Source organism: Giraffa tippelskirchi, chromosome 13 (assembly GCF_054371585.1).
Source record: "Giraffa tippelskirchi isolate mGirTip1 chromosome 13, T2T-mGirTip1v1.2.pri, whole genome shotgun sequence".
NCBI classification, from domain to species: Eukaryota; Metazoa; Chordata; class Mammalia; order Artiodactyla; family Giraffidae; genus Giraffa; species Giraffa tippelskirchi.
In genome coordinates this window covers 87,196,791-87,220,977 of record NC_137287.1, presented here as the reverse complement: position 1 = coordinate 87,220,977, position 24,187 = coordinate 87,196,791, and the positions used below count along the sequence as shown (strand labels likewise).

Below are 24,187 nucleotides of genomic sequence, written 5' to 3'. Positions count from 1 at the left end.
TGGTAACGATAACCCTATATGCGAGACAGAATAAGAGACACAGATGCATGGAACAATTTTATGGACTCTGAGGGAGAAGGTGAGGGTGGGACGTTCTGGGAGAATGGCATTGAGACATGTGTATTGTCATATGTGAAACAGAGCACCATTCCATGTTCGATGCATGTGACAAGGGCTCAGGGCCGGGGCAATGGGATGATCCAGAAGGATGAGAGGGGGAGGGAGGTGGGTGGGGGGTTCGGGAAGGGGAACACATGTAAACCCATGGCTGATTCTTGTCAATGTATGGCAAAAACTATTACAATATTGTAAAGTAATTAGCCCCCAACTAAAATAAATAAATTTATTAAAAAAAAAAAAAAAAAAAAACATTGGCAAATTGAGAATAGAAGAGGCTTCTTTAATTCAATAGATACTATCTACAAAAGTCCCTGTAACAACCATCCTGTTTCATTGTTCTTTTTGTTCAGTCACCAAGTCGTGCCCAGCTCTTTGCAAACCCATGGACTGCAGCACGCCAGGTTTCCCTGTCCTCCACTATCTTCCAGAGTTTGTTCAGATTCATGTCCATTGAGTTGGTGATGCCATCCAACCATTTCATTCTCTGTTGTCCCCTTCTCCTCCAGCCTTCAATCTTTCCCAGGGTCTTTTCTAGTGAATTGGCTCTTTGCATCAGATTTTCAAAGTATTGGAGCTTCAGCATCAGTCCTTCCAATGAATATTCATGGTTGATTTCATTTAGGATTGACTGGTTTGATCTTCTTGCTGTCAAGGGACTCTCAAGAGTCTTCTCCAGCACCACGATTCAAAAGTATCAATTCTTTGGTGCTCAGCCTTCTTTATGGCCCACTTCTTACATATATACACAATAGCTTTGACTATATCGACCTTTGTGGGAAAGTGATGTCTCTGTTTTTGAATATGCTATCTAGGTTTATCAACTGTTCCCTAAATCAGTGTAATTGTACCAAAGTTCCAGCCACTGTTTCATGAACTGCATAATCTGTTTAGTCAATTTATATGAAAAAGGGTCAAAGCTATCCAAAACATTTCTGAAGAAGAACTAGGTTAGGATGGCAGTGAAGGCATCTACCTTCAAGAGGTATCAAGAACTGACAAGAAGCTATCATGATGAGAATTCAAGAACACTACAATACATCATGAAAGGAGTAGGGAGCTCAGAAATAGATCAAGGGATAAAGAGAAACCTAGGCCAGATGTCACTGAAGATCACCAGAAAAAACCTGTGCCATTCAACAGTGTGCAATCACTGCTTATCTAAATGTGGGAAGTATTGGATATCTATTTTGTGTGTGTGAGCTCAGTTGCTAAGTCGTGTCCTACTCCTTTGCAACCCTATGGACTGCAGCCCTCCAGGCTCCTCTGTCTATGGGGTTTCCCAGGCAAGAATACTGAAGTGGATTGCCATTTCCTCTTCCAGGAGATCTTCCCCACCCAGGGATCAAACCCATGTCTCCTACATTGGCAAATGGATTCTTTACCACTGAGCCATCTTAAGAGGGTGTTCCTGTGTCATCAGGGCCTCAAACATTTTGGTATGATTCTGATTCTAAAGTGTGGTGGTGGGTATATGGGTAGCTGCCCTAATTTTCTTCTTTAAGCCATTATGTGGACTTTTTGTTGTGATATATTTGAAATGCATGACATATTTCAGAATTAATAAAGAATAATAAATAAGTCTGGAAATTTTTCTTTCTAAACATGTTGCAAATCACCACTTAAAAATGCAATGTCTTTTAAAAAATGTGTATAAACACATTTTGAAATGTGGGCTAAATGAAAGGAGTGTTTGCATGCTACAATACCCTGCGGAATTGAAAGCATATTGAATTATAGAACATAGAGAGATACCTCAAACAGATATATCTTTTGTATATCTAGAAGCATTGCTATGAAAAAACATAGCCTACCTCTCCTAACTCTTGCTATTTTGCTAAAGAATCAGGTCTAGATCTTATTATTTGATACCCTCCTGCAACATACAGTTGAGTCGACATAACAATTCATATGGAGGTCACTTGTTACAACACTAACATCGTATACACTCAGGCCAGAGCAAGCATGTGAGAGATTTCGTCCTCAGATCATGCAAGAGGAACAGCAACTGGGGTAGTAGCGTGGGCTCTTTACGGGTCTTCCAGCACCTGGTATGGGCTGGTGTTCATGGCTGTTTTTCAACAGTTATCTGTGACACATACAGATATGAAGGCAATGAGGACTTTAAAATGCAACGCTATCTGCACCATAGGCAGATCTGAGATTCATGAAGCTCTAGATCTGTTGCTGAGTCATCCTCTAATATCTTGTGAGGGTGAAAACTCAGGTCATTTCTAAACTACAAAGATGAAACAGAAAAACCTGGACACTGAAAACATATTGGTATCCGCCAAGTTTGTGTGGGTGTGTGTATGTGCAAACTTAGAAACTCAGATTTGGCCTGTGACAAATATGCTCTGCTCATTCAAATAGTTAATTAACCAGATGGGTACTAGTATTATTTTACCATGGGTGCTGGGCAATCAGAATTCTTAGAGACAGCTGCACATGCAAATCTGTAGCCCTGTGCTGGAAACACACGCAGACTGAAGGCTCCAGTCGCCCCACAGCTGGCAACTCTATTCTCCACGCAGCTTTCAGAAAGCTCCAGAGCATCACATATCACATTAGTCCACAAGATTACAGATGACACTAGAAATAATCGTGATTTATGACATAATAAGAGGAAATCATTTCTATGAAATCTAACAATTTGTGTGTGTATTTAAGCTTCAGCACAGCTTTAGCACGTGCCCCAAGCCCTACAATCACTAATGAGAGTCATGTTTCCATGTCATGTGAAAAACAGACCTTTGAGACCATACTGCCTGCACCCTGAAGAACTGGTTGTGTCCTCTGAATAAACTAAAAGCCGTTTCAGGCATGAAAAGCAAATTGGATAAAACCTTTAACAATCTGGGGTTAAAATTATTTCACAAACACTTTGAAGAATCTTACCAGTTCGATTTTTTAAAGTGTGTGATGGGATGTTTGGTTGGAAGGAAGGTATGCAGTCAGTGGATTAAAAACACCATTTTGTGTACTATTATTTAATAAAGCAAGGTTATTTTGATTTAACTTGTGCTATTTGTTAAACAAACTTCATCTTTAGGGAAGTTTTAGGTTCCCAGCAAAGTGAGGTTAAGGTACAGAAAAAGGTAAATCCCTGCCTGCCCCCCAGCCTCCCCACTGTCAACAATCCCCACCAGATGGTACACTTGTTACAGTCAATGCACTGACACTGAACTACTCAAAACCCACGGTTAACATCGGGATTCACTCTCAGTATTGTGCATTCTCAGGGTTTTCACAAACGTATAACAACAGGTATCCATCCTCTTTTATTGTATCGTAAGAATAATTTTGTGTTGTGTTGTTTTGCCCAGTGGCTGAGTCATCTCTAGCTCTATGCAACCCCCATGGACTGTAGCCCACCAAGCTCCTCTGTCCATGGGATTGCCCAGGCAAGAACACTGGAGTGGGTTGCCATTGCTTTCTCCAGGGGAAATTCTTGACCCAGGGATTGAACCTGCGTCTCTTGCGTCTCCTACATTGACAAGTGGGTTCTTTACCACTGAGCCACCTGGGAAGCCCTTTGAATAATCTTATGCCCTAAAATTCCTCCATGCTCCAAGTACTCATCTCTCCATCTGTTCCTCCCACCTGGCAACCACTGATATTTTTGCTGTCTCCATAGTTTTCACTATTCCAGAATGTCACAGAGTTGGAATCATACAGGATGAAAACCTTGGTTTACAGGATAAAAATCACTTTCTGTATCTCTCTTGGTGATCAGATCACTGAGATATCATTTTAGAATATCAAATATTTGCAAAACATAAATATAGTGACACGTATTTGCTAATATGGATTAAACTTTTTTAAACAGAAGATTAGTGGCTATTCAGCCACCAATGTATTGGTATTTTCAGAACATGAATCTGACAATGACATATGTGATAGGTCCAAGGGGAGGAATCAGTTACAGTGGATACATTAAATTAACCCTTGGAAAAGGCAGTTATAAGATCACTGTAGTGATTGTGAAAAGGAAGGGCAGATGCCAGAACCATTGGAAATGAGTCATCATGCTGGGGAACTCTTTGGATGCTCCTTCTTGGGGAAGAGAGGAAGAAGGGCTCTGTGTGATCCAGACTTTCCATCTTACTGGCCATGTGTGGCAGTGCCCCCATCTTTTCTTTTTTCTCAGATTGTGTTTCCACACAATGGGGCCACATGGCCCCTCTACAGGAGGAGTTTTGTCCATTCTTAAACTGTGTGATGAATGCATGAAAAAAAAAAATTAGCTTGCTTACAAAAATTGATTCCATTCCTCAAACTATCATCATAATCCTTAGGTATTTATTTTCTTTCTGGTAAAAGGAGTGGAGAATATAAAGATATGTGTAAAATAACATACACTTCAGTTGTTACCAGTTAGAAGATTCAGATAACCTATAACACTCTTGCCCTCTACAACATGGTGCTTAACCATCTGCCAACCTCTATTTTTTTTTCAGTCAAAATATTCTTAACTCCAACCTCCATTTTTTCTCTTTGTCCTAAACTTGGCCATCTCTTTTGCTATAATACTGTACACTCTAATGTGAGATCTTCACGGCACATGGGCTTACAGTCTCATTCCCAAGCACTGGAAATCAACCCTTATGTAGTCCAAACCACCTGTAGTCCAGCTGGAACTTCCTGGTTTCCTAAGTGAAAGTCTCTGTCCTGGAAACTTGTTTACTATCACAGGATGCCAGGACTACAGCTCTGTATCGATTTTGTCAGTTTCCCCTTCAGAAACAAGAGCTTACAAACTGTCACGGACCAGAATGGAAGGCAGGAAAGACATCTCCTGATCCCAATTAGTCCGTAGTTTACCCCCAACACAAGGGCCTTTTAGAACAATCTCTAGAAAGAAATGTTCTTTGTGGAATAATGCCCTCAACATTCTGCTGGACTAAGGGTGAGTCCATCCCTATGAGCCTCATACCCTGTCAGGGTGACTGCACTCCAGCTGCTGGCCAAAGGTCTGCGCTCCAGGAGATGCCCTGATAGGAATGGGAATAATCCAAGTGAAAAATGGGTTGGAGGAGAAGATGACTCACCCAGTAGTGGGTCTTTTGAGTTTGATATATTATGAATATTCATCTTAACAGCTATGAAAATACAATCTCAGCCAAGTGTCCGAGAGCCCACAAAGCTTGTTACACCATAGCACACATTATGTGCCTTAGAGAAACTGACCTAATTCTGCTATTTTTCTTGTCTCAGTTTCCTTGGAAGCTGTATATGTGGGAACACATAAAATATGTTTTCTGTACCTTAAGACACTATTTTAAGGTTTTTTTTGGGGGGTGGTTATCTTGTAGACAAAATATTGGGATGACTGAGTCAAGGGTTTCTTTTCATTTGGACTAAAATATTCTATTTGGTTGATCTAGAGGCACCAAACAACTGAATTCCTTAAATAATCATTATAAAATCCCCAGGATGAAAAGTGACTGAGTGGATTCTCAACTTGAAAAGCTATAGTTTGTTTGCTTTTTTTTTTTGCTGCAGTCTGTCTTCACTGGAGAGGGAATGATGAGAGCCGGGGCAGGGAGGGGGCATCCAAAAGAGAAGTGACTGAGTTGAAATAATTCAAAAGTGTGTCCATAACGCACATAGATGACAAGCAATCTTACCAGCTATAAGAGGGTGTTAACATCAAGAATCTTCTGGAATAAAATGCAGTGGGGCTTTTTGCAGTATCCCCAGATGAGGGAAAATGTAGATTTGATCTTGCCTCTAAATCAAGTGAATATCAAAGGAAAGCAAGCGACTGTGACTAATTTCGCAACTCCCAGTGTTGGCAACAGAGCAGGAGATCCAGTTCACTCTGTAGTAACTACAGAGAGGGTATGAAATGAAATACACACTCTGAAGTAGATGGGTCCCAGACAACCACAAGCTTAAAAGGTAAACACCTAGCAGGAACTAGTAAACCTCAGTATTTATTGCTCAGAGTTATCCCCCTGCTTAGAGTACATAATTGAATCATAGAACTTCAAAATTTGCAAGTTAATAAAAATGTATGTTTATATATAAACTTTTCCCCAAGAAGAAAGTTTCAAGATGCATATCCTTGTAGATTAAGAGACAATTTTTGTATGCCTTTTTGTACTCTCTTTAATTGTTGTTTTTTAGTCACTAAGTTGTGCCCAACTTTTTTTGCAACCCCATGGACTATAGTTCACCAGGCTCCTCTATCCATGGGATTTCCCAGGCAAGAACACTGGAGTGGGTTGCCATTTCCTTCTCCAGGGGATCTTCCTGACCCAGGAATTGAACCCCCATCTCTTGTGTCTCCTGCAGGTGGGTTCTTTACCAGAGAAACCAGGGAAGCCTATTCTCTTTAATACATAAAAGAGCTATTTAGCAATGGAGAAAATGTGTATGTGTACAAAAACAAAGTCAAAAAAAGGGAAAAAAGAGAAATCTCTAAGCTAGAAAAAAATAAACAAAGGAAGACGAGAAATAAAACAGCAACAATATAATGCTGCATACATAATGAAAATGGTATAAGTAGAGTTCTTAATATAGCATATAAGTAATTAAATTTTAGCTTCTGGCAGGTTTTACATGAAGATTTTTAAAATTATTTTTATTAATTTTGTGGTAGAATACTAATTCTATTATCAATCATAGATGTTCACATAAAATTTGGGTAAAAAACAAAGCAAAAACCAATTAAAAATGATTAAGAATGTTTCTACAGCAAGTTTCTACTACCTTTGTACAACTTTATATATCTTATCATATGAATCATCATATTCTAGTTTGAAATATCTTTAAAATATCATATTTTGAGAACTGTTTTGTAAGTTAAGGTGCAACAAATCATGGTAATTTTTTTGATAAAACATATTCCATACAGAATACATATGCGTGCTAAGTTGCTTCAATCATGTCCAACTCTGTGCGACCCTATGGACTGTAGCCCATGAGACTCCTCTGTCTGTGGGATTCTCCAGGCAAGAATACTGGAGTGGGTTTCCATGCCCTCCTCCATGGGATCCTCTTAATGATGCAGGGATCCAATGTCTATTGTTCACTATTTAACACTAGTGCCACCTGGGAAGCCCTGTACATCCCACCCCACGCTCACACTGTCCATGATACTAAAAGTAACTTTAAAATCCCATAATATGTGATTCCTTTAGATATTTTTGACAGACTTTTCTGTAAGATGTTTTTGCTTTTCTTCTTAAAGCTAATCCTGCTCTCTGAGATTAAAACAATGAAATGATTCCATGAGGACAAGAAATAATCTGTGTGAAAGACCATGATGTAATGCACAAGATACAAAATTCTAGACTCACTATGCTCTTCTTTTGAATTACAATTATTTATCATCACTGACTAAAATTAAAAGGACACATAGTATCAGCAAGAATGGGAAGCATGGAAGTTCTCAAAAATTAGTGACATCACCTAAGTGAACACACACACCCTCCCGGCTTAGTCATTTTACTTCCAGATAGGTAGACAATAGATGGGAGAGCTCATGTCTACCAAAAGCAGCCTTGTTCACAACAACCCCATGGTGAGATCAGCCTCCAGACTTGTCCCTCAAGAGAGGTGAATGAACCTTTGACTATTAACACATCAGAACAGCCCACAGTGGGGGAAAGAACAAACCAATATTTGCAACAGGGCAAGCCTGACTAACCTCATGTTGAAACATTGCAGTCAGCCACAAAAGCACACACTCCACTGCTATGAAATACCAAAAGAGGTAAAATCATTCTTTTGTCTAGAGATAAGAATAGAGGTTACCTTGAGTGGGGATTATTGCTGGGAAGTAGGGTAGGAGGCCAGTTGGAAGCTGAGGAGTGTCTTAGATCAGGATCAGGATTATGAATCTTGGATAAACATGCCTGTAAAAGTGCATCAAGAGGGTCCTTAAGAGCTGTATGCAGTTGTAACCCAGTTACACACACACACACACACACACACACACAGGAATAGAGGCATTAAGGCAAAACAGTCACTTAAGTTCATTCCATGAGGCAGGGCTGTGATGGGGTTGGTTTCCTTCCCGCACTCTTTTTGCTTCTCTCAACTTTTCAAATGAACACATACTATCCCACTTTTATCATCAGAACCAACCCAGAGACATTTTTATAACAGAGAAGCTGCCAAAATGAATTAAGGCAAGACTAAAACTTGCAATTTATATATTTTATAAAACTGATTCATCCCATTCAGAGTTCAGGTCAGCGTGTTTTTGTTCACTTAGTACTTGTCACTCGTAAGCTTTAATTTATGGGAAAGAACATGTATGAAGAGTGGCTTATATTTAGTCTACAGAATAAAATCTTTTTCTAGGACAATATGTTATCTGTTTGCTGGAGGCATTTTGTCCTTTTCAATGTATTCAGAAAAACTGCCCCAAAGACTTAACTCATATGGCTTTGGGGCAAGGTCTCCCTGAAGATGAGAAGGACCATGTTGTCTTGCTGGACGTCACTGTGGTTTGTCCAGATTGAAAACAGCTGGGCAGAGGAAACGGCTCTCTAATTAGAACAATGTGTGGAACAGGCCAAGGGAGGTGGGAGGGGTGGCTGAACCACTCTTGAGCCAAGTCTTAAGACTTCAGGTTCAGTTCTGTGTCTGTGGGCTGATGATGGGTACACACCTGTCTCCAGGCACCATGGACTCCTTGGGTTCAGAACAATGGACCCCCATCCGGATGCACCTCTTGAAAAGTAGCAAATCAGCTGACTGATTTGTTGTGCTTTCACATCGAGATATTTTACTTGGATAAGCAAGTTGTAAGAATTTTCCTCATTGTTAACATTTTGTACAACTACATTTCATACAATATTACAGACAGAATCTCGACATTAATACAACCCGTCCATCTTACTCAGATTATCTACGCTTTATCTGTACTTGTGTGTGTGTGTGTGTGTGTGTGCATGTGTGTGGCAACTCTATCCCATGTATAGCTTTGTGTGTCCACCATAGTCAGGAAATGAACACAAGGATCCATCAAATTACTTTTGGTAACTATACCCACCAACCAACTCCCATTCTCAACTGTTGGCAACCACTAATCTGTTCATTTCCAAAATTTTATTTCAAAAATGTCAGGCAAATGGAATAATGTAGTATATAACATTGTGGGATTGACTCGCTCCAGTGACTCGTGTAATCCCCTAGGGATTCATCAAGTTGTTCCACGTATCAATAGCTCATTACTGTGCAGTGCTGAGTAAACATTCCATGGAATGTGTGTCCTAGACTATTTAACCATCCATTTGATTAAATACATGAGTCATTTCCAGTTACTTGGCTGTTACAAAGAAAATTGCTCTTCACTTTTGTATACTGTTTTATCTGTGAAAGTAAGTTTTCATTCCTCTGGGATGAATGCCTGAGTAAGTTTACTGGGTTTTATGTTAATTGGATGTTTAGGTTTATACGATACTGCCAAACAATTTCAGAGTGGTTGTGGCATTTCACATTGCCACCAGCGATGTGGGAGCAATACAGTTTCTGTACTTCCTTACCAACCTTTGGTATTCTCAATATTTTTGTTTGTTTTAGCTGTTCTGGGAGGTGTATGGTGACCTTTCATCATGGTCTTGATTGGCATATCCCTAATGGGTAGTTACATCAACAATATTTTCATGTATTTATTTGCCATCCATGCATCTTTATCAGAGAAGTGTCTCTTGCCCATTTTTGAACTGGATTCCTTCTTTATTGTTGAATTTTCAGAGTTCTTCATATACTGTAGTCAGCAGTCTTTTTTCAGGTGTGGCTTGCAAACACCTTCTCCCAGGCTGTAGCTTGTTTTTTGATCCTCTTCACATTTTCATGGAGCAATGGTTTTTAATTTTGAAATCCAATTTACTATTTTTTCCTTTGAGGATCATGATTTTGGTGTCAGTTGTAAGAACTCTTTGCCTAGCCCTCCTCAATGCTGATTTTTTTTTTTTTTTTTTTTACTTTTCTAAATAGATAGTACAGTTTTACATACATTTCAGCCATTATTTCACTGAATAATCCTTCAGACCTACTATCTGTAATGATGCAATTATTAGATCTTTTGCTAGTTTCCCATAGGTCTCTGAGTCTCTTTTTCAATCTATTTCCTGTTTGTTGTTCAACTTGGGTGAATTCTCCTGATAATTGCTTAAGTTCATTGATCCTACCTTCTGTCGTCTCCACTCTACTATCAAGCCTATCCAGATAGGTTTGTTGTTATCGTTGTTATTTGTCTGTTTTGTTTATGGCTTTGTTCTTGCTTTTGTTGTTATCATAACTTCTAGTTCATTTTTCATAGTTTCTATTTCTTTGCTGAAATTCTGTTTTCCATCTGTTTCAAGAAATTAATAACTGATTATCTAAGCCCAATGGCTCAGCGGGTGAAGAATCCGCTTGCAACGCAGGGGACTTGGGTTCAATCCCTTGGCTGGGAAGATCCACTGAAGGAAAATGTAACATACTCCAGTATTTTGGCCTGGAAAATCCCATGGACAGAGGAGCCTGGTGGGCTACAGTCCATGGGGTCACAAGAAGTTGGACACGACTGAGCCACTAAGCACATAATCATGTAAGCATTTTATGATGATGGCTTTAAAATCACTGTCAGATAAAACATCTGATTTATCTTGGTGCTATGATCAGTTGCTTGTCTTTCTCAAGTTGTGGTTTTCTTGGTTCTTGGCATGATGGGTTATTTAGGTTTATTGCCCTGGTACTTACCTACTTTGCAGGTTGTGGTTCCAATGACAGTTTAATTTTCAGAGCTTATGCTGTGTTATTTTGGTAGAATTCATTAATCTGCTGCTGCCATGTTGTTTCTTCAGCCCTGGGGACCTACATTAGTTCACCTTCCTCTCACCTCTTACCACCTTTCAGAGTTCCCTGTCATTTGCCTCTTGCATAATTTCCAGGAATTGCAGTTGTCCTTAGTGGGGAGAAGCAGGGTGAAATAAGTCTATGTCATCCTGTCTAGACTGAAAGTCCTAGTTGTGCTTTAGAAAGATAATTGATAGTTTGTATAGATTGAGAAAAATCAAGTATCTATTGATGGTACTTCATGCACTTTTGCAAAATGCTTAAAAAATGTGGTCTCGGTACTTAACATGTATAATAAAGAGAGCACGGTGCTTCTTTTCAAAATCTAAAAACCTTAACTTTTGACATTTTTTCTATTTTGCACAACTTATTTTTCACTTATTTGAGTGTTGGCTGTAACACACATAAAATGCAAAAAAGATGGCAATGATTTTATTCTGTTGCTGCTGCTCCTTCTTGTGTCCTTCTCCATATGCTAAATATATACTGAATCCTATGTAAATGATAATGCCGTGGATCAGTGGTTGTCAAGGTGGGCTTCCTGGACCAGCAGCATCAGTATCACTTGGACATTTGTTAAAAATTCGAATTCTCAGGTCCTATTCCAGACATAGAAACTGTGTGCTGCAGGGCTCGCCACCCAATGTTTTAATATTAATAGCATCTTTAGCTGATTCTGATGATGCTGAAGTTTGAGAACCATACCCTAGGTATGAAAAAACTGAGTATGATACCCTAGGTATGACAAACCTAGACAGTGAATTAAAAAGCAGAGACATCACTTCATTGATAAAGGGCCATATAGTCAAAGCTATGGTTTATCCAGTAGTCACGTATGGATATAAGAGTTGGACCATAAAGAAGATTGAGCACTGAAGCATTGATGGTTTCAAATTGTGATGCTGGAGAAGACTCTTGAGAGTCCCTTGGACTGCAAGGAGATCAAACCAGTCAATCCTAAAGAAAATCAACTGTGAATATTCATCGGAAGGACTGATGCTGAAACTGACGCTACAATATGTTGGCCACCTGATGCCAAGAACCAACTCATTGGAAAAGATCCTGATGTTGGGAAACAGTGAGGTCAGGAGAGAAGGTGATGACAAAGGTTGAGATGGTTGGATGGCATCATCGACTCAATGGACATGAGTTTGAGAAAACTCCAGGAGACAGTGAGAGACAGAGGAGCCTGGTATGCTGCAGTCCATGGGGTCGCGGAGTCAGACACAATTTAGTGACTGAACAATGACAACAACTCTCCTAGTAGATTATAAAGATGTGTGGCATCTCCAGAGGGAAGTGAAATATGCCATTAGAGCTTCAGTGTTTAGTCCATACAGACATGTGGACATCATACTCTTTCACATGTGTCCAGTCATATAGCAAGTATTTCCTGAGGACTACTATGGCCAGAGCCCCGTACCAGGCATCCAATACAGTCATAAAGAAGACGGATGCAACCTCTGCCCTCATCAAGTCTGTGCAGCTTGGTATGCAGACTGGTGACCTTTTTTCATGCTTTCACAAATATTACTGGGTCATAATTTACTGAAAGTATTTTTACTGAGTTCTCAAATGTGTTTTGGAATCTAAGACCTATTCTGTGTGAAAATACAATTTTAAGAAAACTATTAATACTTGAAAATGAGTGTGTTATGGTAGATAACACTTTTCAAACTTTACGTAATCATATTCCTATTAATTTTGTTTAAACTCATTTTAACATGATCCAGCTATTACAGCACATGACTGGTTATGAAATACTTTCCATAATTATGTTGCTCAAAAAAAAACCCTTCAAATTATAAAACATGATATTATCAGCAAAAATATTTTATAAGAATGATTGCTACAGAATTCTTTATGTCTACTTAGACAAGCAAGATTTACATTGGCCATAACATAAATTTAGTGCATTCTATTAAAAAAATGGATTTTTTAAAAGAATGGTGAAGGGACTAAACAGAAGAGGAATCTGCTGGAAGCTGAAACAACATCTGATAATTGATATATTTCACAGACATCATATATTTTCCCTTATTGGAAGATAGAAATTTTAAAAAGAAACTTGAAATACTTTTTCTTGTCAAGCCAGACAAGTGGACAATTGATAACACTTCTTTATAGACTTATGCCTATTTTTCAATTTGCTCTCTAACCTTATGTGACAAGAAAAAGAGAGATTTTATCATTTGTTGCTGTTTTTTAAAAACATAAAAATAACTCAAGGGAGTTAACGGACCTTGCCGGTTGAGTGGACATAAGTGTTGAAGGCCAAGGGAGCAAGCTGGGGCCTGGGGACATTCCAGTAAACATGGAACAACGGGAGACAAGCAGTTTGGTGGGCATTTTCATAAATTCTATTTTGATCATGTTGCTTTTGAGGAGCCTCTACATGGAGAGGCTAAGACCTCTGAGTAGAGACGTCAAGTGAGCATTTTGATCTGTGAGATGGCCCCAGAAGAGAAGTCAGGACAGGGAACACTAGCATGCTGAGGGTCACTGAAACCAGAACCGTTCAGGGGGAGCACGTTCAGGGGGAGACAGAAGAGGAGGGCTTGCACACTCTTAAAGAACTTCACCTCTGAGTCCGAAGGATGGTGAGGAGCCAGAAAGGGATATAAATAGGGACCTGAGGGAGGATGCAAATCAGGAGAGTGTGCAATTACAGATGCTAAGCACAGGAACTGTTTAAAAGAATCTATAAAACAAGATACTGTTTTGAATTCTGCCAAAAGGGCTGGTTGAGAAAGCACCTCACCTCCCTACATCCTTTTCAGAAAAACATTCTCAACAGGCCAGATTAGGGTGGATTCAAGGTGACTGGAAAGAGAGGAAATGGAAATAGAATAGATGAGGCTTTCAAGGAATTAGACTTTGGAGATAAGAGAAGGCAGAGAATACTATCTGAAGATAGCATGAGTTAAGGAGAATTCAGTTTTTTAAAAAAGCAGTACTGCTTCTTGAGCTTGCTTTTTAACAGTGTAACTGGAAAGCTGAGGAGACAGAGGGTAGTGCAAAAGAGGGAGTGAGAGAGGAAAAGGAGAGGCAGGGAGAGGGGTCTGATTCAAACATCAAAGTGGTCGCCCACTTTTTTCATAGCAGAAAGAAAGAGGGAAGCCTGGACACTAATGCAAGCATTTTGCAGACTTCAAAGGAGGCAGTGAAGTTTGCTGGCAGAGGCATTTCATGTTTTCTTTTTCTGTGAAATGGAAGATGAGATCATCTGTTGAGTTTGTTTTTGTTGGGAGATAGTTGGGAAAAAAGTGTAGAGGGTATTGACAAGCTATTTTGGAGTCTGGGAGAATAATTTGCTTAGGGAAATAGAATATGAATACATGTCTGTGTGCGTGCTTAGTTGTGTCCAACTCTGCAACCCCATGCAATGTAGCCCCCCAGGCTCCTCAGTCCATGAAATCTTCCAGGCAAGAATACTAGAGTGGGTTGCCATTTCCTGCTCCAGGGAATCTTCCTGACCCAGGGGTTGAACTCTCATCTCTTGTATCTCCTACATTAACAGACAGGTTCTTTACCACTAGTACCACCTGGGAAGCCATGAATACATGGCAGTGCCATAAAAAAGAGTATATTACAAACCCACTGTTTAATATACTATTATTTATATGTACAGACAACCACCTTCAATGATGCACTCATGTATCCATCTATGTGATAAAATTTAAGATTGTTTCACTTTACTTCTTGTAGTTTTATGCATTTTTGAATGAACATATTCTGCTTGTTCACTAAGGCAAAGAAACAAGAAAAATACTCTGTAAGTTAAATTGACTATGTTATTGGTAAAATAACTGACTTCAATAAGCTAACTCTATATTTTTACCTGATAGTACTCATTCAAGTGTAAATATTCAGAAGGACAATGCTTCAACAGGCCCCAACCTTATTTAGGAGCTCTGACTCGAAACCACAGTGGCAAGGCTCCTATTTTATAAAACTTGACTTTCAAAAATAGTTTCCTTTTTACATACTGACACTGGAAAATATTTAATCAATCAAATCTCCTTTTTATGCTAGCTTCTGCAAAGCACAGAGCCAATTAATTAATTTCCATAGCGCTCTCCGGCTCCATTTACCACAGCAGGTTGACAAAACACTAATTCTGAGATGCAGCTTCAGGTTTTACTCAAGAAAAGTCTTTGATGTGTAAAAACTCAGTCCATATGCTTCTGACTCTGTAATATTTAACACTTCAAAACACTTGCTTTGTGAATAATATTTATTGCCCTAAACCTTTTGAGTTCTTATAATAAGTTCCCTATCCAAAAATTTGGGGATAGGTTTTACACTGAGGAAATTATTGAGTAAAATGGTTCAAGACATTGGTTTATAATAATTAAACCAAAGTTTAAATAGCGAATTATCCTTGGCAAATTTTCTCCTCATATTTACATTTCTAAATTATGCTCTATATTAAGAAAATACACACCTGTTTTTCTTGTTTCTGTAAATGATCTTCCCAAATTATTCACTGTATGTAAGAATACACATTTTGAAATCTCTTTAGAATTAATAGGGAAATAACATTTAACCAAAATTATAGTTTAAAAGTAGAAAGGGACCCAGGGAAAAGCAGTAGAAATGATATGTACAAAAATATGAGATTTTAACATGTCTGTATATTATCACTAAATCCAAGATAGTTCTTAAGCAGTGGTCTTGCTTGAAATGTCTCATAGATTTATGGAGCTACACCTAGGACTAAAATTCAGATATCCAAAAATGTTTGCTTAGTCATTTTTACTTTAAATATAGCTACAATTTAATATTTTATAAGCTGGAAGATACAACTGCTTCATATCAAGGAAAAACTAATGCCCTAGATTTTAAAAGAAATGAAGCATATGAGAAAGCAAGTATAGATTTAACGTATTTATGGGTTAGCTAAATTCTGAAGAGATCAAATTGATTTAAAAGATGTTTCAGGCAAATGAGATGTAACAAAAGAGTTAGGAAATTCAGACAAACGAAAATGAATCTAAATTCATTTATTACTAGGCATTAATTATTTTAAAGATTAAGTTTTGTTAAAATACAAAGAACTACTATATTATGTTCTATAGCTTTACATATATTTCATATATATACCATGTACATAATATGTAATTATATCTATATCTACATATATTTTAATCTGACCTACTTTTTTCCATCCAATCAGTATCCATTATAATAAAAAATGTTTACCTATGTTTATGTCTATACCTACATCTATATATGAAGACATACACATGTATCTATCATCTGTCAACATGTGCACAAATCCAGGTATAACCATTTTTAATGGGTACATAATATTCTACAGTATGGGATAATCAAAATCATTTTACTAATTGATTCCTTTTTTAATCCACTATCCTATCAAAGGATTTTCACAGACATTTTGCTATTTGCAACTATGAACAGTCTTACAAGTTTCTTCTCTTAACACGTGAGGTGGTTTTTATTAAATATATTACCAGGAGTGGAACTGCTGTTTCATAAGGAATACAAATATTGTACTTAAATAGAAATGGCACATTTTGTTCCATACTGTAGTACAAATTTACTCCCAATAACAATATATAAAATATCCTGCTTATCCATATTCTCATTACTTTCAGACTAAATTAGATGCCAAATGAATGAGATGGCATTATGGTGTTGGTTTTTATGTTCCTAGCCACTACTGAAGATGAAAATTCTTTATATTTTTATTGCTGATCTGGGTTTTATTTTTTGTGCAATGTCACTATGTATCTTTGGCCCACATTTCTGTTTTACTTTTGTGCTTTTTGTATCAGCTTGAAGCATTTACATCTTCTTGATGCTGATGTTTTCTCAGTTATGTCTTGTGTACGTGCCCTTGTGAAGCACAGGGTGCAGGGGCAGATCTAGGGAAATGCTATGAGAGATGGGATTATACCAGATGGTCACAGGGAGACGGCAGCATTCAGGGAGGTCAGGGAAGCTTTGTGGGGAAAACAACAATGCAGCCTGTGTCTTGGAGTGAGCAGGGGTTAGCAGTGGAAGAGGACACTCTTAGGTGGAGGTGGAGGTGGAGGAGAGCAGCACATGCTGGAAAGCAGTCACAGCGGGGTGGGCACCAGGGGCTGAGAAGAAGGACGGCAGGGCTGGAAGGAAAAGAGCTTGGGGGTGGGGGGGGAGTGTAGAAGGCTGGTCCTCTGTGGGATGACCACACCCAACCCTAAATCCATTTTAAGTGTTGTGCTGTTAAGTGTTGTGGTGTAAGATCCGTGGGACACCACCGGACTGTCTTGAGTGGGTATTTAACAACCAACTTGTGTTCTGAAAAGCTGTCTCTGGTTGTTAAGAATAAGTTGTGAAAATGTGCTGCCCAGTGGCCCCTGGATACCACTTAGCAGGCTTTTTTTTTTTTTTGTAATACAGTAAGAAATATTCATAGGTTGAACTGTGCTGTTGGATGGAGAATGAGAGAAATGAATGTATTAGAGAAAAGCTAAATGATGACATTAACAGGACTTCCTTTAAGAAAGAAAGAAAGCAAAGGCACTCAGTCGTGTCCGACTCTTTACGACCCCATGGACGGTAGCCTACCAAGCTCCTCTGTCCATGGGATTTTCCAGGCAAGGGTACTGGAGTGGGTTGCCATTACTTCCTTTAGTAGAAGGTAAATTTGACTCATCTGACTCTAGGATGAGATCCAAGTTCTAGGATGTCAAAAGTGATTACTAAGAAACTTGTTTCATTAAGCACTTTAAAGGAGAACTTAGAAATCTTTTCATTAAATTACTATTTATTATTATAAAACTTAGGACTAACAAAAGCATTATCTAAGATGTCAGGCACTGGGTGAAGGATGCCTCCATTTGAAGCCCATCCATTACTCACTCAAGCCTCCATATATCTTTTTGCCTGTACAATGGAGCTGCCAATGGAGTGGTGGTTATGAGAATTAAGTAATGAAAAAAAGTGCTTAACAGACATTTGGCACATTCCAACGAGCTAAATAAATATTCATTATTACTGAAATAATTCCATTATGACCGCTATTATTTGGGGAAAGCATTGTAATAAAAGTTAATTTTAAAAATTCAAATAGAGGCAAGATTGAAATTTTTACTGATTCACAAGTTAATAACAGGGTTGGAAATTCTCTCTCCTTAAACATGATCATTCAATGTAAATGGAGGATGTTGAGGGCTAATGGCAGGGAAGTCTGTTTATCCTGACATTCCCCGGGGTAACTGGACAGCTCTGAGCATCTCAATTATTCACTTGCTTGCCTTTGGCTTGCTCAAGTAACAAGGAAGTCGTGGAGAAATGCTGCATTGACTTCCTGGATTAACACTATATCATGAGCTGCGTAATTATTATAATCAGAACATAGCAGATACATTTCTAGGATGAATAAAAGAAAATGTGTTTCCATATTAATTGGGAATCACTGACTCAACAGACATGAGTTTGAGCAAGCTCTGGGAGTTGGTGATAGACAGGGAAGACTGATGTGCTGCAGGCCATGGGGTCGCAAAGAATCGGACAGGACTGAGCAACTGAAATGATTCAGATAACATTTACTAATATTCACTTCAGATATCTTCCTGCTATTTCATTACTTTAGCAGTTACACATGTTTTGGCTGCTTTAAATCCTCAGTTTAATCATTCTACTAATTTAAAATTGTACGATTTCAGCCCAGGTATTGTAATTAGTCTCTGTGGGGTACCAATCACTAGTTGCGTTTGCAAGATGAGAGCTATACCAAACACTTGGTGCTCATGTATGTGTGACACCCTAACTCATCTTTTTATTTCAGGGTAGAAAGAAATCAGGGGAAATGTGTTTGCCAATAAACTTTAATATATTTCTCCCAGGAGCAGTGACTATAAGATTAAATTTCAAAAGAATACAACAGTATGTACACTAAGCACTTCAAATATGTCAGTCCCTACTAATTTGGTCCAAGTCAAGAATTTTTTTAAAAAGGAAAAAATCAGTTTCTGTTGGAATTCCTTTTATGCCTTCTGTTAGAAATTTGTAAAACTGGCTCTTGCTGGCCCAGATAGTGAAATAACAATACATTCAACTCCAGGCGAGCGGCTTTCCAGGCCAATCTGTCAGGAGAGAGACAGACAGCTGAGGGTAACTCATTCTCGCCACTGGATCTCTAAGGGCTTGCAAAGAGATCTGAAATTTCTGAAATATAAATAGCACTAACTTAAAGTAAGAAGTAGAAGGTGTTCTTCACATCTGTGGAGAGGCAAGAGAGGAGCTGTGAGCAAGGGGAAGCTAGCCAGATGGGATTTAAGAATCAAAAACAGAGAATTCTGTCCAATTCTAAGGACACACCTTAATCAAGGATTACTTGGAATCACTGATTCATAGTGTTTTGTAAGTCTCCTATTCCTCAAAATGATCTGAGTATGCAAATAAATCCTATGCAAATGAGCCTTGGATCAAGATATGAAAATAAAATATGCCAATGAAAATAAAATGAATCGAGAGAACTAGAAAGAGCCAAAAACAGGCTTAAAGCTCTGTTTTGTTTTTTTTTTTTGCTAATTAATTCAGCATGCGCCTCACATTCCAGTAGTAGCACAGAGACTGAGCCCACACTCAGTGTTGGTGAATCCCACACCAGAACCGGAGTCTGGGCTCTCATCAGGGTCACGCTAGCTGAGCCCCACCAGGAGCTGACTCGCTGCCAGGTGCTCTCTGCTCGCACAGCTTCTGTGGGGAAGAAATCTGATACCACTTCACAGTGGCATGTGCTATAATTTCAAGTATTCATCCTGCAGAATTCATAAATCTCTGTTTTTGTTTCTAACACCAGTATATTGAAGTCCTCAGGGAAAATATGAGGAGATATATAAATGAAAGCAAGCCTCCAAGAAAGTTTCTTTTTTTTTTCTTCCCTTCTTTATTTTTTTCTATTACTTCACAGGAGAACATGTCTCAGAATATGTCTCTAGTGTATCTTAGAACAACCTCCCTTTGGGTTCATTGGGCAGAGTTTACGGAGGGAAAAAGCATGAAAATGTCCTTTAGGTGTGAATTGGTCATCAAGGACAGACCAACAGGATGGAAAAGTGATGATGCCATGTTCACACCTGCTTGTCCTGTGTCCAGGTAAGGCATGGTCTTGGTCCCAGACTCTGGGTGTCCATGGTCATTTCATTCAATGCTCTTTCCTGCCCAGGTCACATGAAAAATTTTGGTGTGCCACAACATTTCTAGTGTCAGTGGGGACTAAGACTCAGGCTGCTTGATGACCATACAAGAGTAAACACGTAACTCAAGCCAATCTTGTCAGAGTGCAGCCTGCCTGGCTAGCAGGCTGGTAAGGGATTCCCTCTCCTAGAAGTCAGGAGCCTGGATGTTAGTCAGATGGGTGTAAGCCTAGCTGTTCAAATCCTTGCCCAGCCAACCAATCCTGTTAACTGCAGAAACTGGGAATGTAATTTTATAAATACCCACAAAGCTAAATTTATTGCTCATGTTGTTAAATTTTTATTTGATTTTTCTGTTAAAGCTTTCATCTAACAATGAATATGCCTATTTCTCAGGTAATTTTGCAATTACCTACTATAAATATTTAAATTTTCTCATTTTTCCTCAACTGAGCAATATAAATTGACTGATATCTAGGTGCACTGATTTTCTTCTGTCATTTCCAATCTGTTATTAAACTCATCCAGTGACTTATTCCAGGATTATATTTTTAATGAAGAAAATATATTTGTTATCTAGTAATATATTCTGTTAGACCTTGTACGTTCTCTTGTATTGTCTTAATCTCAGGTTACAGCTTTGAACCTAATAGTCTGTAGTCATGTATGAACCTCTGCTACCTCATGCTGTGTTCAGGTATGACATGGGTCAGGCCATGACATGGCTCTTAGATTTGCTACAGACACGACGCTCAGCAAATGTGAATATCACTGTCCTCCTCGAAACGCCCTCCTATTTGAAGATGACTCCCCTGTCATCATCACCTGCTGTCTTCTCGATCTGAAAACACCAGTGTGACCATCAGCCTTCCTTCCCCGCCCCCAGTTCCCAGGGCAAATATTTCATCAATATGTCTTAGTCCATTCTGTTATAGCAGCCCAAATGCACCAAGACAAGGATTAATATTCACACGTACTGAATATTAAAATTACTGCCATTTTCCCCATGAGACTGTGTCTTCGATGTCAGCAAAAGTATCTTGGCCAACTGTGCTCCACCTATGCCCCCTGGCCTGTGGCACGAGATGGCCATGCAGGTTCCTCCCAGGAATTTGGAATTTACACTGAAAAACATAGGTACAGATTTCTTGGCAGCACAACCCTGGCAATGGCAATACTCCAGAGTGAAGCTTTATAACACAGCCTGGAGATCCTACGCTTAAGGACTGGCTTTTAAATTAAATTCCCCAATCCCATTAGAAACCCTCCCCCTATATATATATATATTTTTTTTGCTTATAGTAACTCTAGTGCACGTGTGCTCAGTCGCTTCAGTCGGGTCAGATTCTTTGCGACCCCATGGACTGTAGCCCGCTTCTGTCTGTGGGATTCTCCAAGCAAGAATACTGGAGTGGGTTGCTATTTCCTTCTCCAATATTAACTATAGTAGAGTCTTTTGCATGAAACACCAATAACAGCCAGCTTTATTTCTGTGATCTCTTCACTCTCTGATAAATTTTTGTAACTTTGAATATGGATGGATTACACTGATGTCTAATATCTGTAAGTACATGGAATAAAGGGAATTATAAGAGTGTATGATGCACCATGGACTTCATTAAAGCAAATTCATCCCATCCCACCCCAACTCTCCAAACAATTCTTAGAAATGTGGTATTGAATTTTCCATCAAATATATGATGGAGGTTTGAGTGATTTTATGAGAATTTCAAGGCTTCCCTGGTGGCTCAGTGGTAAAGAATCCACCTGCCAACGCAGGAGACACGGGTTCAATTCCTGGATCAGGAAGTTCCCCTGGAGAAGGGAATAGCACCCACTCCAGTTTTCCTGCCTGGAGAATCCCATGGACAGATGGGCTACAGTCCATGGGAGTCACAAAAGAGTCAGACACAACTGAGCAACTAAACAACAACAGCCACAACATGTGCATTTCAAAGGATAGAATTTCCTGAGAGCACAAAGGTTTGGCAATAATCCAGTGCAGTCATATCATGGTTACATAATAAACTAGACAGACTGCTAAAATCACCTCCATTTTTATGATATTCTTTTTGGAGTGACAGCTCTTCTAAACCCAGTAACTTATAATGATCATCTTCTTCCAACCCTAATGACTTGTATTTTGTCCCTAGGAGAGCTCAGCTTTGTAATCATTTTTTAAATTTTTACTCTTTCTTATTTAATGTAACTATACCTCTAGGAACAAGAATGTATCTTCCAACCTTTCTAAAAGGGACTCTTTGGGAAAATCTCAGGCATTACTGATATGTGGATATGATTTTAAAGAGTCAGCGAGAGAACATGACATACAAACCTAGTGAAAGTAACATCAAATTTGTTAGCCACTTATTTGGAAAACTTGAAATTCTAACATGCATATAATGGAGGGGGGATCAAATGAAATAAATAAGCATTTATAGTCAAATAAACAAAAATCCTTAGTACAAAGGGACTAATGCCACCAAACACATTTTGGTTTTTCTAGATCCAATTACCCTCATATGTCTTATAAAGAATTTATGTCTCATTGTAAATCTAATTCTGCATCTTCTCTGTAAGAAACATTTGAAGAAACTACTTTAAAAACTGACTGAACAAGAGAACTGCTTACTGAACATTTGCCACATAGAAAACACTGTGCTAGTTCTTACGGGAAATAAAAACAAACAAAAAACTGAATATAACAGTTTCTATGTTTCAAGACTTCACAGGCCATTGATAAATCTTATGAGAAGCAGGAGAGGAAGTGAATGACTTACACAAAGGTAACTTGGGGATTCAAGAGAAAGTTTGCCAAAGTAAGTATTTTAAGGATGAAAAGGGACTGACATACAGGTTAACAGGAAGGCAAAGTTGTTCCAAGTGGCTGCAATAAACATAATTAAATGTGTGAAAAAAAGAGTAGTTCCAGGGAGCTTGTGGGGCAAGGAGTAGGGTGAGGTGCATAAGGTTTAGAGTGTTTGTATGTGGCAGGAGCATGCATCAGATAAGACAGGTTGGGAAGGGACCGCTGACTGAAGAGGATGGCTTTTACCACCCTGTCCAGCAAGCCTCTGCAACAGCAGGGGCAGGGACAAGGAGCGAGACGTGTGCCTTGGGCAGTGATCCCTTGCCTTGAGAGCAATCCAACTCACCATGCTAAGTTTTCCCAATGAAGAAATAAACTCACAATAATTTGCTGTGAATATTGGGGAACATTTCTGTATCCTTAACAGATCAACACTGAAACTCCTTTGTAAGCAACCTGTGTCAAGCTGATCCCTCTTCCGCTTAGAAAAACAGCTCTATTAGGATATGCCTTTACAGATAAACAAATAATAAATGTGTCACAAAGTCTTTAAAATCTACCACCAAGGCCATTAATACTTCTCTTTTTCGACCTTGGAGAAAATTTTTCTCCACAACAGGAATTCTGACCCTGTTATACCAGGAGTGTGAATCATTGCCTACTTGAGCACCAACAATCGAAGCACTGGGAGTTCCAAACTTCAGGCTGCTCTAGATTTGCTGCATTATGCTGGGAAATACCTTTGCATTTCTCTTTTCTGGTTCCTCCATCACAGAACGGTGTTAATAAAAGTCTTCACCGGTCTGCCTTCCAGGGATGCTGTGAAGATAAACTCACGTCCTTAGTCAAGCATGCAGCTAAAAGAATTCTCAATAGTAACTGTATTAATAACCATGACAGCAGCAAAGAGATGTTATCCTGCTGTGGGTATTATAATTTATTGGCCTGGGAACTCAACTCGAGGCCTGCGGTTACAGAAATCTATGAGAAGGTGAAGTTTTCATTGGCACCGTCTCTGGAGACGTCTGTTGGTCTAGGTTTTCCACAGAGATTAGAAGTGTTTGTCGGCATTTGGGAACGTGGGGACAGAGGTGATGCTCTCTCACAGCTTTACACTGAATAATAAGTAATGGTATGTCTTGCTTGCATCCATGCATAATACAGTTTCAAGGATAAAATAGACTGGCCACTTTATTCTTTCCTCAATGTGCCTCCTGGTGCCTCAAAGGATGGGGGCACTATTTTCCAAGAGGCTCTCACATGACTAGGATTTGTTGGGTGGAAACAGGCTAGCGGGGGTGGAAGTGTG

At 39.0% G+C, this 24,187-nt stretch overlaps 1 long non-coding RNA gene across 1 annotated transcript in view; it reads right to left on the bottom strand.

Annotated features, from left to right (window-relative positions):
• Positions 1-3,091: 3,091 nt before the first annotated feature.
• The window catches only part of LOC145533483 (uncharacterized), a 29,668-nt gene continuing 8,572 nt past the window's right edge, over positions 3,092-24,187 (bottom strand). The window contains exons 2-4 of the long non-coding RNA XR_014074124.1: positions 23,619-23,697; positions 7,882-7,982; positions 3,092-4,331 (exon numbers count right to left, since the gene is read on the bottom strand). This is a non-coding gene — a long non-coding RNA (uncharacterized LOC145533483). The remainder of the gene's footprint in view (positions 4,332-7,881; positions 7,983-23,618; positions 23,698-24,187) is intronic.